Source organism: Mustela nigripes, chromosome 5, assembly GCF_022355385.1.
Source record: "Mustela nigripes isolate SB6536 chromosome 5, MUSNIG.SB6536, whole genome shotgun sequence".
Classification (NCBI taxonomy): domain Eukaryota; kingdom Metazoa; phylum Chordata; class Mammalia; order Carnivora; family Mustelidae; genus Mustela; species Mustela nigripes.
This window is the reverse complement of record NC_081561.1, coordinates 26,496,181-26,513,139: the sequence shown is the minus strand read 5'-3', so window position 1 is coordinate 26,513,139 and position 16,959 is coordinate 26,496,181.

Here is a 16,959-nt window from a genome sequence, read left to right as displayed (position 1 = left end):
AGTGCAGGTAATGGGCCTTGAGCAGCACCGGAGTTCAGCAGGGTGTCACTTTTCCCTCAGGCACAGGTGTGGCGCTAACAAGCCCCAGAGCCACCCCCGACTTCAGCATTGTTTCCTGTGTCCCCTGGGAAGGTGGTAATGGGCTGTCAGGGTCTGTCAGGAAGGTCCTCCAGGTTCCTGCTCCCCCACCCCAGGCACAGGCGTGTCGGTAACAAGCCCCAGAGCCACCCCCCAGCTTCAGCACTGTGCTCCCTGTCCGTGGGGGATGGTGGGCACTGGAGGAATGCTCTGCTCTGGGAGGCACCCCTGGGCGGGCCAGTGTGGACAAGCCCAGGGGGTTCCAGAGCTGACGACGAACACGTTTCCGAGGCTGGAGACGGCTTCTCTGGGAGCAGCACTGCGCCGGGGAGGAGAGCCGTCTCCGGGTGTCGGGAGTCCCCGAGTCCGCAGGCGTGGGCCTGGCCGGGGGTCAGATCAGAGCGGGGAGGTCGGGAGCCATGGTGGTGGCCTTCGCTCTGGACACGCAGGCCAGGTTGCTCCAGGGACGGGGCTCTGCTCCCAGCCGGCCCTCCTGCGGCAGACGGGATAGGAAACGGGCTTCCTGTCGGCTTCTCAGGCGCTGGTGTCAGCACGGGGCTTGGTGGGAAGCAGCCCACAGGCCGCATTCTGGATTCTTGCCCAGTGTGCCCCTTGCTTGCTCGGATGAGGCACCGCGGGTGTCCTCTCTGGCCGGCAGAAGCTCTTCTCTTTCTCAGAGACACACCCCTGAGAAATCCTCCGCTCTCCTGTGCTGTCTGGAGGAGGTCAGTGTTCATGTGGAACTGACATCTCAGCTCCTGCTGTTAGGTTCCATGGTCACATGGCACAGCAGTCTCCTTGGAGCTCTCGGTCCACATGGGGCCCTCACGTGTGAGATGGAGACCGAACCTGGGCGGTGGTGGCTGCTGCAGGTTCCTTCCTGAAAACTGGGCAGCAGAGCTGGTGTGTGATGACGTCCCAGGAAAGAGGGCAGGTGCACCATTCTGCCCCAGCACAGGGGGACGCTGGACGTCTGTCACAGGCGGCTGGTGCAGAGAGGAGGGCTGTCTGTTTCCCAGGACCTTGGCCGGAGGGAGGTGTGGACCCTGGGATGCTTCTCTGCTCAGCTTTCTCAGGTGAGCACATCAGGCAAGGGGAGGATGTGTGTGTGTGCCCCTGGAATCGAGGAAGGTGTCTGGTCCCAGGTTTCATGTGCAAGTGGATTCCTCTTCTGGCTCGTTTTCCTGATGGTTTTCAGGATGCGGTAGGGAGACCCATTGCCCCAGGCATTTTGGCTGTGCAAGAGCTCGGTCGGTCACCTTTTCCCCCAGGGCTCTGGACTAGAATCGGAGGGAGTCTGTGGTGACACCATCCAAGTAGGGCTCCATATCCCTCTTGCTGAGATGGCCTGATGACTGTGATAACTGCTCTGGAGACAGAAAGCAGCAGACAGGGCTGAGGTGGTGAAGGGGAGGTGGCGGTGGTGGTGGGACTTCAGTAGGAAGCTGATGCTTGAGTCAAGTTTGAAAGAAAGTGAGTGATATCACACCAAGAGTCTTCTAAACAGAAGGAAAAGCATATGCAAAGGCCTTGGGGCAGGAGCATACCAGGTATGTCCAGGAGTAGCAACAAGACCCTGTGGTCACAGGAGACAGTTGAGGACATGACCTCAGGGAGGTGACGGTAGAGTGACAGAAAGCCCTTGCAGGGCCATGACCCCATGGGAACCTGTTTCACTGGGCCATCCTGGCTACAGTGTTGAGAACAGATGGACACAGTGTTGAGGATGGCAAGGGAGGTCAATGATGAAGCCTTTCCAGGAACTCAAGCAGAGATGGGCTCCAGCCTGGACCAGACACGTGGCTTTGGAAAGAGCGGTTAGTGCTATTCTGGATTCCTATTGAAGATGGAGCTCAGAGGATTTGCTGATGGGTTCGATATTGGGAATGGTTGAAAGGAGGAACTGAAGTCACTCCCAGCTCTTGTGGTTTGTCCCGAGTGAGGCGAAGGAGGATGTTTCTGGGGGAAGGAGGGAGTCTGTGTTCCACCTCCTGAGGAAGGTGCCCTTCACAGTGGACCTTCACAGTGATGTTTGTGTCTGGGAGAACTCTGAACTTCTATCCCCTTAACAAATTTTTCTTTCTTTCCTTTTTTAAATTGAATTTTATTTTTTCAGTGTTCCAAGATTCATTGTTTATGCACCACACCCAGTGCTCCAGGCAATCCATGCCCTCCTTAAAACCCACCACCAGGCTCATCAAGCCCCCCACCTGCCTCCCTTCCAAACCTTCAGTTTGTTTCTCAGAGTCCACAGCCTCTCATAGTTCACCTTCCCCCTCTGATTTCCCCCAGTTCACTTTCCTTTCCTTCTCCTAATGTCCTCCGTGTTATTCCTTATGCTCCACGAGTAAGTGAAACCATATGATGATTGACTCTCTCTGCTTGACTTATATCACTCAGTATAGTCTCCCCCAGTCCTGTCCATGTTGATGCAAAAGTTGGGTATTCATCCTTTCTGATGGAGGCATAATACTCCATTGTATATATGGACCATGTCTCCTACATCCATTTGTCCACTGAAGGGCATCTTGACTCTTTCCACAGTTTGGCGACTGTGGCCATTGATGCTATGAATATTGGGGTACAGATGACCCTTCTTTTCACTACATCTGTATCTTTGGGGTAAATACCCAGTAGTGCAATTGCAGGGTCATAGGGTAGCTCTATTTTTAATATCTTAAGGAATCTCCACACTGTTTTCCAAAGTGGTTGCACCAATGTGCATTCCCACCATCAGTGTAAGAGGGTTCCCCTTTCTCCACATCCTCTCTAACACTTGTTGTTTCTTGTCTTGTTGATTTTAGCCATTCCAACTGGTGTAAGGTGGTATCTCAGTGTGATTTTGATTTGTATTTCCCTGATGGCTAGTGATGATGAAAATTTTTTCATGTGTCTAGTAGCCATTTGTATGTCTTCTTTGGAGAAGTGTCTGTTCATGTCTTCTGCTGTTTTTTGATGTGATTATCTGTTTTTTGTGTGTTCAGTTTGAGAAGTTCTATATTGATCTTGGATACCAGCCCTTTATCTGTAATGTCATTTGCAAATATCTTCTCCTCTTCTGTGGGTTGCCTTTGTTTTGTTGACTGTTTCCTTGGCTGTGCAGAAGCTTGTGATCTTGGTGAAGTCCCAAAAGTTCATATTTGTTTTTGTTTCCTTTGCCTTTGGAGACATGTTTTGCAAGAAGTTGTTCTGGCCAAGGTGGAAGAGATTGTTGCCTATGTTTTCCATTAGGATTTTGATGGATTCCTGTCTCACATTGAGGCCTTTCCTCCATTTTGAGTTTATCTTTGTGTATGGACTCAGAGAATGGTCCAGTTTCATTCTTCTGCATGTGGCTGTCCAGTTTTCCCAGCACCACTTGTTTAAGAGACTGTCTTTTTTCCATTGACTATTCTTTCCTGCCTTGCTGAAGCTTAGTTGACCATAGAGTTGAGGGTCCATTTCTGGGCTCTCTATTCTCTTCCATTGGTCTATGTGTCTGTTTTGTGCCAGTACCATACTGTCTTGATGATCACAGTTTGGTAATAGAGCTTGAGGTTGGCAACATGTTGCCCCCAGCTTTGGTTTTCTTTTTCAACATCCCTCCAGCGATTTGGGGTCTTTTCTGGTTCCATATCAATTTTAGGATTGTTAGTTCCAGCTCCATGAAAAATGTCAGTGGTATTTTGATAGGGATGGCCTTGACAGTGTAGATTGCTCTGGGCAGCATATAGATTTTCACAGTGTTTATTCCGATCCATGAGCATGGAATGCTTTTCCATCTTTTTGTGTCTTCTTCACTCTTTCTTGAGTGTTCTGTAGTTCTTTGAGTACAGACCCCTTACCTCCTTGGTTAGGTTTATTCCCAGGTATGTTATGGTTCTTGGTGCTATAGTAAATGGAATTTGTTCTCTAATTTCCCTTTCTATATTTTCATTGTTAGTGTATAGGAAATTAATAATAATTTCTGTGCATTGATTTTGTATCCTGCCACATTACTGAATTGTTGTATGAGTTCTCGTAGCTTGGGGGTGGAGTCTTTTGGGTTTTTCAAATGAAGTATCAGAGTCAAACTTCTTTTTTGCCAATTTGATACATTTTATATCTTTTTGTTGTCTGATTGCTGTTGCTAGGACTTCTAGTACCATGTTGAACAATCGTGGTGAGAATGGGCATCCTTGTCGTGTTCCTGATATCAAAGGGAAAGCTGTCAGTTTTCCCCACTGAGGGTGATATTTGCTGTGGGTTTTTCATAGATAGATTTTATGAAGTTGAGGAATGTTCCCTCTATCCCTATACTTTGAAGAGTTTTGATCAGGAAAGGATGCTGTACTTTGTCAAGTGCTTTTACTGCATCAATTGAGAGGACCATGTGGTTCTTCTCTTATTGATTTGTTCTATCACATTGACTGATTTGCAAATGTTGAGCCACCCTTGTATCCCACAGATAAATCCCACCTGGCCATGGTGGATAATCTTTTTAACATACCGTTGGATTCTATTAGCTAGGCTTTCAAGTACAAATCTGCCCCACGTTTCTCAAAGTTCATGGTAAGTCACTTGGCTTTTTGGAGACACCTACATTAGCCTCAGTAGCAGAAGAAACCTGAAGAGGATTTCCCTCCTATGAACAAAGTCAAAACATGGGCATCGTGTTCAGCCTCTGTTGTGTGGGGAACCGCTGCAGAGGCGGCGTGGACCCCAACCGGATCCTTCCTGGGCACCGCTCTCTGCATCCAGCCACCAGCACTTTCAGTTGTATCTGTGAGAATCTGCTGTGCTTTCTCTCCATTTCTTTCGGGCTTCCGTGAGGATGCTGTGTCCTGAGACCTAAGAAGAGCCAAAGAGAAAGAACTTCTGGTGTCTGAGCATGCTCACTCGTTTTTCTGTAGAAATGAATGGTGGTTCCTTTTTCCATCGACAACACTTCTGCTGTGAAAGGTTTCCTAGGAACACGGTACTTTCAAGTAGAGGGGAGCCTGCACCCCATCCTGCCCGGTTAGCTTTCGTCTCCATGCTGCACAGAACATTCCATGACTTGCGGATGTCATCACTCAAACATGGCATCTTGGACTACTTTCACCTGTTTCCCCCCACCGTCCCCGAATCTGGCAACCACCCATCTGTTCTCGGTATGCATGCGTTCCATATTTTTTGGATTCCATGTGGAATGTCCATGAGAACATCTGGTGTGTGTCTTTCTGTGTCTGAGTGACTTAGCATAAGGCTCCCAAGGCCGATGTTTCCGTATCTGGTTATTGTGCATCATGCTGCCATGAACATGGGAGTGCGTCTCTCTTTTGGAGGGAGTGTTTCTGTGTTCTCTGAAGAAATACTTAGTAGAGCCGTTACTGAGTAACATGTGGTAGTTGTATTCAGGTTTTTGGAAACTCTATAGCATTTGTCACAGTGGCTGTGCCCATTTCCATTTTCACCAGCAGTGCACAGGGTCCCCTTGGGTCCACACCCTTGACTGCACTGGGTGTCTGTCTCTGGGACGACTGCCATTCCCACAGTTGTGAGGTGATAGCTGATGGCAGTTTTGACTTCTGTTTCCTTGACGACAATTAGTAATTGTCGTCAACTGACAATTAGTAATGTGGAACAACTTTCTCTGTGTCTGTTGGCCACCCAGATGCCATCTTTGGAAAGTGTCTATTCACATATTCCCCCCAGTGTTTTATTCATTTTTTGTTTGGCTGTGAAGGGGTGTTTGTGTATTTTGGATATTAGCCTCTTCTCACAGATATGATGTGCAGATATTTTTTCTCACTGGGGAGGTTTCCTTTAAGGGTTTGATGGTTTCTTTGGTCATGCAGAAATTTCAGTTTGATGTCCTTCGACTTGTTTATTTTGCTTTTGTTTTTGGTGTCTGATGTAAAAGGCTCTTCCCCAAAACCAGTATCAAGAAACTTACTACCTGTGTTTTCTTCTTGGAGGTTTATGGATTCAGTTCTTATGTTAAGTCATTCATCCATGCGTAATTTTTTATTGTGGTAAGAAAGTGATCCAGTCACATTCTTCTGCATTTAGTGCCCACTTTTTTTTTTTTTTTTTTAAAGATTTTCTTTATTTATTTGACAGAGAGAGATCACAAGCAGGCAGAGAGGCAGGCAGAGAGAGAGACGGGGAGGTGGGCTTCCTGCTGAGCAGAGAGCCCAATAACGGGCTCGATCCCACGACCCCGGGACCATGACCCAAGCTGGAGACAGAGGCTTTAACCCACTGAGTCACCCAGGTGCCCCTTAGTAGTGTCCAGTTTTCCCAGTACCATTCGCTGAAGAGGCAGTCCTTTCCCCATTGTGTGTTTTCTGCTTCTGTGTCATAAGTTAAGACTGTCCATGTGTGGGTTAGTTTCTGAGGTTTCTCTTTCCTTTCTTTCTTTCTTTCGTCTCTCTCTCCTTCCTTCCTTCCTTCCTTCTGGTCTTACAGTTTATTTGTTGGGAAAATATTTTTCCTGTCGGAATATACACAGTGTGGACTTCGTTGGTGACCTCTTCATACTCTTTGTTGGGACTTCTCTGTGACAGCTCTGCTTTTGTAAATGAGTAGATAGATCTGTAGCTTTCAACAGGCTGAACATTTGGGCAGACGTCCCAAGGAGTATTCTCTTCTACAGTCAGACACCAGATTGTGTCTGCTTGTCTTCTTTTGTGATGTTCTCAGTTGCCATGACGGATATCTGTTTCCTTTTCTGTGGTAGGTTTATTAAAGTGAATTCAATTTCTCTTAAAACTGTGGATTCTAAATCATCCTTATTTTATAATATACATTTATATGAAAGAACATGTTTACAGAAATGCGCTTATTGGAAGCAATGGTTGGAACATGACATAAATATTATTGATTCCCATTCAGGGTTAATAATTCTATCAGAGCTAAGTTTAAATACCCTTTAATATATGAATGAATAAACTTTGCCAAAAGTAGTATGATTATCAGTTTCTGAGCTTTCTATTGTGTTCCATTGACCTGTGTGTCTGTTTTTTGTGTTTTTTTTTAAAGATTTATTTATTTGACACAGAGCGAGATCACAAGTAGGCAGAGAGGCAGGCAGAGAGAGAGGAAGGGAAGCAGGTTCCCCGCTGAGCAGAGACCCCCCCCCCCTCACCCAATGCGGGGCTCGATCCCAGGACCCTGAGATCATGACCTGAGCCCAAGCAGAGGCTTTAGCCCATGATCCACCCAGGTGGCCCCAATGTGTCTGTTTTTATGCCAACCCCATAGTGTTTTGGTGACAACGGCTTTGTAATCTAGCTTGTACTTGGAGTGTGGTGACTCCAGCTCACTTAGTCGCTTCTTTGCTTACTTGCTTGCTTTCTTATCAGTGAGATTATTTATTTATTTACTTTTAGTTAGTTTACATTTGTATTCTAAATGTTTTCTTTCACTTCTTTTTTAATTATGATCATATCGTGTGTTATTTGTTTCAGGAGTGCAGGTGAGAATCTTCCGTCTCACACAGCCCACAGTGCTCCCCACAGCACATACCCTGCCCATGCCCATCGCCAGCCACCCCGTTCCCCCATCTTCCCCCCTTCAGAAACCCTCAGTTTGTTTCCGGAGATGAAGTGTCTCTTATGCTTTGACTCCTTCTCTGGTTTCATCTTGCTTCCTTTTTTCCTCCCTTCCCCTAAGATCCTCTGTCTTGTTTCTTAAATTCCACGTATCAGTGAGGTCATAGGATAATTGTCCTTCTCTGATTTATTTCGCTTTGCATCACACCCTCTAGTTCCACTCATATCATTGCAAATGGCAAGCTTTCATTTTTGATGGCTGCAGAATATTCAATGGTATACATATCCATACCGACCATTCATCTGTCGATGGACGTCTGGGCTCTTTGCATACTCTGGCTCTTGTGGGCATTGCTGCTATAGACATTGGGGTGCAGGTCCCCCTTCAGGTCACTCTATTTGTATCTTTGGGGTAAGTACCCAGTAGTGCAGTTGCAGGGTCGTAGGGTAGCTCTATTTTCAACTTCTTGAGGAACCTGCACACTGTTTCCCGGGTGGCTTCCCCAGCTTGCGCTCCCACCAGCAGTAGGAGACCCTTCCCCTTTCTCTGCATCCTCCCCAGCACGTGTCATTCCTGACTTGTTCATTTTAGCCACTCTGACTGGGGTGAGGTGGGATCTCATGATGGGTTTGATTTGTATTTTACTAATATTGAGGGACATTGAGCAGTTTCTTCATGTGTCTGTTGGCCATTTGGATGTCTTCCCTGGAGAAATGTCTTTGGCCTATGTCTTGATTGGATTATTTGTTCTGTGGGTGTGGAGTTTGGTAAGTTCTTTTTAGATTTTGGATACTAGCCCTTTATCTGATATGTGGCTTGGAAATATCTTCTCTCTTTTTTTTTGGTTGTCTTTTGGTTTTGTTGACTGTTTCCTTTTCTGTGCAGAAACTTTGTCTTGAAGTCCCAACAATTTTTGCTTTTGTTTTCCTTACCTTTGGAGATGTATCTAGCAAGAACTTGTTGTGGCTGAGGTCAGAGAGGTTGCCGCCTCTGTTCTCCTCAAGGATTTGGATGAATTCCTGTCTCACATTGAGGTCATGCATCCATTTGGAGTCCGTTTTTGTGTGTGGTATAAGGAAATGGTCCAGTTTCATTCTTCTGCATGTGACTGTCCCGTGTTCCCAGCACCATTTTTTGAGGAGACCCCCATCCCAGTTGGATAGTCTTTCCTGCTTTGAGGAAGATTAACTGACCCTAGAGTTGAGAGTCCATTTCTGGCTTTTCTGTTCTGTTCCATTGATTTATGGGTCTGCTTTTGTGCCAGTGCCATACTGTCTTGATGATGACAGCTTAGTAATAGAGCTTGAGGTCTGCAATTGGGTTGACACCAGCTTTGGTTTTTCTTTTTCAACATACCTTTGGCTAGTCAGGGTATTTTCTGCTTCAGTACAAATTTGGGGATTATTTATTCCAATTCTGTGAAAAGTGTGAATGATATCTTGATAGGGATTGCATTGAATCCGTGGATTGTTCTAGATAATATGGACATTTAAACAATATTTGTTCTTCTAATCCATGAGCATGGGCCATTTTTCCATTTCTTTGTATCTTTCTCCATTTCTTTGATGACTGTTCTAGAGTATTTTGAGTGCAGATACTTTGCCTCTTTGGTTACATGGAGTCCTAAGTATCGTATGGTTTTGGGTGCAATTATACATGGGATGGACTCCTTAATTTCTCTTTCTTCTGTTGCATTGTTGCTGTAGACAAATGCAAGTGATTTCTGTGCATTGATTTTATATCCTGCCACTTTACATAATTCCTGGATGGGTTCTAGCAATTTTGGGTTGGAGTCTTTTGGGTTTTCTACACAAAGTATCCTATTGTCTGCAAAAGGTGAGAGTTTGACTTCTTTCCCGATTCAAACGCCTTTTCTTTCTGTTCTCTAATGGTCGAGTCTAGGAATTCTAGTACTACGTTGAACAATAGTGATGAGAACGGGTATCCCTGTCATGTTCCTGAATTGAAGGGAAAAGCTCTCAGTTTTTCCCTATTGGGAATGACAGTCTCTGGGTTTCCCATACATGCCCTTTATGATGTGGAGGTATGTACCCTCTATCCCGCCACGGTGAAGAGCTTTGATCAAGAAGGGATGTATTAGTTTGTCCGATGCTTTTTCTGCATCTATTGAGAGTATCCTATGGTTCTTGTTCTTTCTTCTATTAAGGTAGTGGATTCCATGCATTAGATTTGTGGTTGTCAAACCACCTTTGCAGCCCAGGCATAAATTCCATTTGGTTGAGGTGAATCATCCTTTTAATGCGCTGTTGGATCCTATTGGCTAGTATGTTGGTGAGAATTTTTGCATCCACATTCATCAAGGATAATGGTTGGTAATTCTCCTTTTGGGTGGGATCTTTGCCTGGTTTGGGGGATCAAGGTAATGCTGGCCTTATCTTTTGATAAGTTTGTAGGTTTTCCCTTCATTTCTATTTTTTGGAAAAGTTTCAGAAGAAGAGGTATGAAATCTTTAAATGTTTGGTAGAATTCCCCTGGGAAGCCATCTGGTGCTGGGCTCTTGTCTCTGGGGGATTTTGATGACTGCTTCAGTTTCGTTGCTGATTATGTGTCTCCTCAGGTTCCCTTTTCTTCCCCGTTTGGTTTTGGTCATTTCTATGTTTCTGGGAATGCAGCCATTTCCTCGAGACTGTCTGATTTTTGACACAGAGTTGCCATCCTATGTTCTTATATTTGTTTGTATTTCTTTGGTGTTGAGTGTGATCTCTCCTTTTTTTTTTTTTTTTTTTTAAAGATTTTATTTATTTATTTGACAGACAGAAATCACAAGTAGGCAGAGAGGCAGAGAGGCAGGCAGAGAGAGAGGAGGAAGCAGGCCCCCCGCTGAGCAGAGAGCCCGATGTGGGGCTCGATCCCAGGACCTTGGGATCATGACCTGAGCCGAAGGCAGAGGCTTTAACCCACTGAGCCACCCAGGCGCCCCGTGATCTCTCCTTTTTGAGCCATGATTTTATTGATTTGGGTCCTTTCTGTGTTCTTTTGGAGATGTCTGACCAGGGCTGTATCAATCTTACTAATTCTTTCAAAGAAGCAGCTCCTAGATTCATTGATTTGTTCTACTGTTCTTTTGGTTTCTACTTCATTGATTTCTGCTCTAATCTGTATTATTTCTGTTCTCCTTCTGGGTTTAGGCTTTCTATGCTGCTCTTCCTCCAGCTCCTTTAGGTGTAGGGTTAGGTTGTGTATTTGAAACCTTGCTTGGTTCTTGAGAAATGCTTGTAGTGTGATATACTTCCTTCCTAGGACTGCCTTTGCTGCATCCCAAAGATACTGAACAGTTGTGTTTTCATTCTCCTGTGTTTCCATGAATTTTAAAAATTCATAATGAATTGACTGGTTGACCCATTCATTCTTTCAGAATGCTCTCTGGCCTGCATGTATTTGAGTTGTTTCCACCTCTCCTCTTGTGATCGAGTTCCATTTTCAAAGCATTTTGGTCTGCAAATATGCAGGGGATGATCCCAGTCTTTTGGGATGAGAGTGAACATGGCAGCTTCCCAATCTCTCGCCCTGGAACTGAGAGCTCGGGCCCCACTCCTCAGTGCACCCTCACAGAAAAGCGGTCAAATCTTCGTGACTCCCTGGTCTCTGTCCACACTCCATGCTCACTGGACCTGAGACCAAGGGTTCCTGTCTCTGGCACACGACCCTGTTTGGAGTCTCAAAGCCAGCAGACGCCTGCTGCATGCTCAGGCACCACTCCTCCTGGGGCGGGGTCTCTCCCCAGGTGTGCCACTTCTTGGACCGCTTCTCACAGAGCAGTGGCCAGACTGTGCCATGGATCACAGTTGACGGCAGCCTCCAGCTTAGAGCCTGCTCCTGGGCTCACTCTTTGCAGCTGGCTTCCCTGCTCTGATACCTGGGAGCTCTGCTGCCCTCAAGTGTCCCTGGTCTTCGTGGGACCCCGAGGGTCCTGAGACCACACTGTCCCATTGTGGGTTCCATCTCTGCCCAGCCGCCAGAGCGACATCCTCACCAGAGCAGACTTCTAAAAGCGCCGATTTTGTGTTCTGCTTGGCAGTAGCCGGCGGACAGAGGCTCCTCCCCGCAGGGTTTATCTTCCCAACTATCAGCTTAGACCCCGCTGTACGTCCTACCTTGTGGAAAGTGGTTGCTTTTCCGTTTGTAGAGTTGCTGGTATTCTTTTATAGGCTCTCTGCTCGAATTTGCAGGTGTTCAGAATGGTTTGATGGCTATCTAGCTAAATTCCTTGTGCCGGATGAAATGAAGGTCTGCTACTCCTCCACCGTCTCGGACTCTCTCTCTCTCCTTCTTTCTCCAGAGTGCTTTGGGTGTTCGGGGTCTTTTGTGATTTCATACGAATTTTAGGACTGTCTTCTATTTCTCTGAATAATGCCGTCGGAATTCAGGTAGGGATTTCATCCCAAGTGTTGATTGCTTTCGATACGGTGCACATGTGACTGTTATTAACTCTTCCAGTTAATGAGCATGGCGTATGCTTGCATTTATTTGTGTTGTCTTCCAAACCTTTGGCCCATACATTCACCCACCAACACGCACATATTTTTCCTTCCTTTTCCACCATGTGTTCAGTATAGCAGGTCTTCCTCATTCTCGGTTACTTGTATTCCTAGGTTATTTTTTTGCTTGATGCAATTGTCAATGGCATTGCTTTCTTAATTTCTCTTTGCGAAAGTTGGGCATGAGTATAGAAATTCAAGTTGGGGCATTTTGGTGGCTCAGTCGGTCAAGTGTTTGCCTTCAGGTCAGGTCATGATCCTGAGGTTCTGGGAATGATCTGGCATCGGGCTCCCTGCTCAGCAAGGAGTCTGCTTTTCCCTGACTCTCTGCTGGTCCCCCTGCTTATGCTCTCTCTCTGTCTCTCTGTGACAAATAAATGCATTCTTTTAAAGAAAGAAAAACAACATGTCTCTGTATATTAACTTTTTATCCTGCAGCTTTATAGAATTTGCTTATTCTATCAGGGTTGTGTGTGTGTGTGTGTACTCTTCAGGGATTTCTGTATATGGTATCATGTCATCTGCAAATAGTAACCATTTTCTTTTCCTATTTAGATTTCATATTTTTGTTTTGTTTTGTTTTTTGTCTAAATGGTTTGGCTAGGGCTTTCAGTACAACGATGAATGAAAGTTGTAAGAGTGGGCATCTTTATCTTGTTCTTGCTGGTAGTGGGAAAGTTTTCAGCATTTTACCATCGAGTATAGCGTCAGTTGTGGGCTTTTCATATAGGCCTTTGTTTGGTGGAGGTTTGTTCCCTCAGTACCCGGATGGTTTAGAGTCTCTATCATAAATGCATATTGAATTGTGTCAAATGTTCTTTCTGCTCTATTGTAACAGTCCTAGGATTTTTATCTTTTATTTTGTTAAGGTGATGCATGCTATTGGTGGATGTGCAGGTGCGGAGTCATCCCTGTGTCCCTGCAATAAATCCCACTGGGTCGTGTTGTGTGATTCTGCTGATTGTTGAATTGATGTTGCCGATAACTTGGTGAGGAGTTTTGCATCTCTGTTCATGGGGGATAGTGGCCTTTCCTTTTCTCGTGGCGTCCTTGTCTTGTTTTGGTAGCAGGGTAGTGCTGCCTTCATGAATGAGTTTGGATGTATGCCCTTCTCTCCTTTTTTAAACACAGTTTGGGAAAGGTTGATATTAATTCTTCTTGTACTGTCTGGTTGAACTCCTCAGTGAAAATGTCTGTCCTTGGGCATTTGTTTCCTGGGAGGACTTAATTATTGAATCAGTCTTTTCACTAGTGATCAGTCTCTTCAGATTTTTTTTTTTTCCCTTCATGGTTCATTCTAGGTTGTTGTTAGGAACTTACCATTTCTTCTATGTTGTCCAAGGTGTTGGCCTCTACTTGCTCACAGTACTCTCTAACGATCTTTTGTATTTTTGTGATATTCCTTGTAATAGCTCATGGTTCTTTATTTTTTTTAAAGTTTTTCACATTTTAAATTTAAATTCAGTTAGCTAAGGTAGTTTTTGATGTAATGGTCAGTGATTCATTAGTTGCATGTAACACCCAGGGTTCATCACCACGTGTCCCCTCCTTAATACCCAGCACCCAGCACCCCACCGCGCAACCTATAACTCTCCTCCCGTTTGTTCCTATGATTAAGAGTCTCTCATGGTCTGTCTCCCTCTCTGACTTCTTCCCATTCAGTTTTCTCTCCCTTCCCCTGTGCTCCTCCACACTGTTCCTTGTGCTCCACATGAGTGACACAGTATGATTATTGTCTTCTCTGCTTGACTGATTTCACTCAGCATAACCCTCTCTAGTTCCATCCATGTCGATGCAAATGGTGGGCATTCATCCCTTTTGATGGCTGAAGACTATTTTATGGTATGTATGTACCACATCTTCTTTGTGCATTCTCCTCTTGAAGGATCTGTCAGCTCCTTCCACAGTGTGGCTCTTGTGGACATTGCCGCTATGAACTTGGGGAGCATGTGACCCTTCTTTTCACTGCATCTGTATCTTTGGGGTAATTACCCAGGAGTGCAGTTGCTGGGTTGTAGGGCAGCTCTATTTTTAACTTTCTGAGGAACCTCCATGCTGTTTTCCAAAGTGACTGCATCAGCTTGCTTTCCCACCAAGAGTCTAAGAGGACTCCTCTTTCTCTTCATCTTCTCCAAAACTTGTTTCCTCTTTTGTTAATTTTAGTCATTCTGACTGCTAGAAGGTGGTATCTCATTGTGGTTTTGGATTCCCTGATGACAAGTGATGTGGAGCATTTTTTCACGGTCTGTTTGCCATTTATGACACTAAATGTGCCATTTAGTGTCTCTTCCTGTCCTCTGCCCATTTACTGAGTGGATTCTTATTTCTTGGGTGTTGGGTTTGAGCAGCTCTTTGTAGATCTCGGATACCAGACTTTATCTGTCATGTCATTCGCAAATATCTTCTCGCACTCTGTAGGTTGCCTTGTAGTTTTGTTAATTGTTTCCTTTGTTGTGCAGAAGCTTTTTATCTTGATGAAGTCCCAAAGTTCATTTTTGCTTTTGTTTTCCTGGCTTTTAGAGACGTGTCTTGAAAGAGATTGCAGTGCCCAAGGTCAAAGAGGTTGTTGTCTGTGTTCTCCTCTAGGATTTTGATTTGAGACAAGAACCAATTATCTTTCTTTCCTGATTATATTGGAGCCCTCTCTCTTTCTTGGTGAGTCTAGCTAAAAGTTTGTCAGTTTGGTTTATCTTTCCACTAAAGGCAGCTCATATTTTCGTTGATCTTTAGTCTTCTTAGTCTCCACTGGATTTATTTCCAATGTCCATTTTGTTATTTCGTTCTATTTACGGATTTGGGGCTTTGTTAGTTTGTTTGTTTTTCTACTTCTTTCCCATGTATATCCGGTTGCTTATTGGAGAGTGTTCAGGTGGGTTGATGAGGAACTGAATTTCTCTGAACTTCCCCCTTAGAGCTACTTTGGCTGCACCCCATAACTTTTCATAGATTCTCTTTTTCATTTGTCTCATAGTACTTTCATATTTTCTTTGGATTTCTTATTTGGCTATTGGTTGTTCACTAGCATGTTGTTGAATTTCCACATATTTCTGACTGTCCCATTTTCTTCTTGTGACTTGTACTTCTTGTGATTTCTACTTTCATACTCTTGTGGTTGGACAAGATTTGAACTAGAGCATGAAGGGAGCTTTCAGTTTAAAGGTTACTTTGCTGGTGTATTTTCTGAGGGCAGACCATGACGTCTATGGGGACAGGGTTTGTGAGACTGGGGCAGGGGTGGTTAGCTCTTGTTAGATTACTGATTACTACCATGCAGGCTGTGTCCTAACACTGTAGCCCTGATGGACTTGTACTTCCTTAGATACATTTTCTAGGAGGTGGAGGGTGGCCTTCTCTAACAGAAAGGTGCCATGTGGGTTCATGGCATGAACCCCAAGTCAGCAAATTAGGGTATCAGAACCCGACTTTTCTCATAAGTGACAGAAACAGGGCATGGTAGGTTTCATGACAATAGTCGAGGTCCTGAGTGGCCCACTGGGGGTTGGTGGTGGGTGGGGAATTGGGGCCTGTGGATCTGTCTCTTGAGAACCTGTGGAACTGAGGGACACCTGCCTGTGTTGAGTTGTGTGGAGACAGGTAGACAGCAGTCTCTGGCCAGGCACGAGGGTCACACTAGACCACCACCAGAGGGACCGTGTGTGGTGGGAGCCACTGCTCAGTTTCCATGAAGACTGTCGGGATCTGGTGACTGTGGATCCTGGCAGCAGCACGGGGGGAGGAGGACGGTGGTGCACACTCCCTAGGGTTGTGGTCAGCATTAAACTGGAGTCCACTGACGTGAGCCATGCCTGGCACAGAAGGCACCCAGTCACTGTAGCTGTGGGCACTGTGCCTGTGGCACTTTCCTGCCAGGGGCTCCCATGCTGCCACCTCCTGCTTCTCATCATCTTCATGATCATGAGCCTCTGCTCTTGCCCCATGGCCCCCCAGGGTGTTGCCTTCCCCCCAAGTTGCCCTCATCCTCTGCCCTGTGCAACCCGATGCCAGGGTAGCCTTCTCAAGAGGCAACACTGCCAGACCCCTAATGGAACACTTCCATCGGTCCCCTGTGAGGTGAGGACGATGTCCTGCCTGGAAGGAGGCTGCAGGTCCCCAATCAGGAGAGCCACGTCTCCCTTTTCAGCCTGGCCTGCCCGCCTCTCAGTCCTGTTTTGGGAAGCTGTCCCCAGTTCCTGAGATGACAGCTCTGACCTTAATAACAATATTGTTTTCTGTGTCTGCATGCCTTCGTTCATCCATGGCTTGTCTTTCGAACTTCTCAGTGGGTTTTCAGCTGTCCTGCAGGGCTGTCTGCTCAAAGAGGCGATGGCCTGGGAGGGGAGCCTTCACTGCCACCTCCCTCAGCATGTCCCCGAGTCCCGTAGCCAGAGGGACCTGAAACAGACACTCCTGAGCCCGGGCTGTGTCGGGAGTAGTGGGCAGCTGGCATGAGCGGTGCAGGCAGTTCCTCTTTCTCATGCCTTCTGCCTCTCCCTCCCAGAGGCAGCTCAGAGCGACCTCCACACCCCACATCTGGAGATCTCTTGACTTGTGCCTCCTGCATTCAGCTGGTGAGCTTGGTGGTTTCCCGTTGCTTCTGTCTCCCATACCCGCACCCATGGCAGTTCGTGGATCAGGGGAGGGATCGTACCCTTGTCTGTGCTTAACCCGCTTCCTATCCCGCACTGAGCCCACCCACCTTTGTGTTTCCATGGATGTGCTTGGAAGCTCGTCCTCAGGGAACCTGTTAGCCAGATGCATCCAGGGAACGACCACTGAATTAGTGATCCAGGAGAGGGAACAAACCTGCTCTGAAACCTGTCCCTCACTCTGTGACCACCGCATCCTAGAACAGAAACAGTACTAGCTTTCTGGATTATGCCGTGGC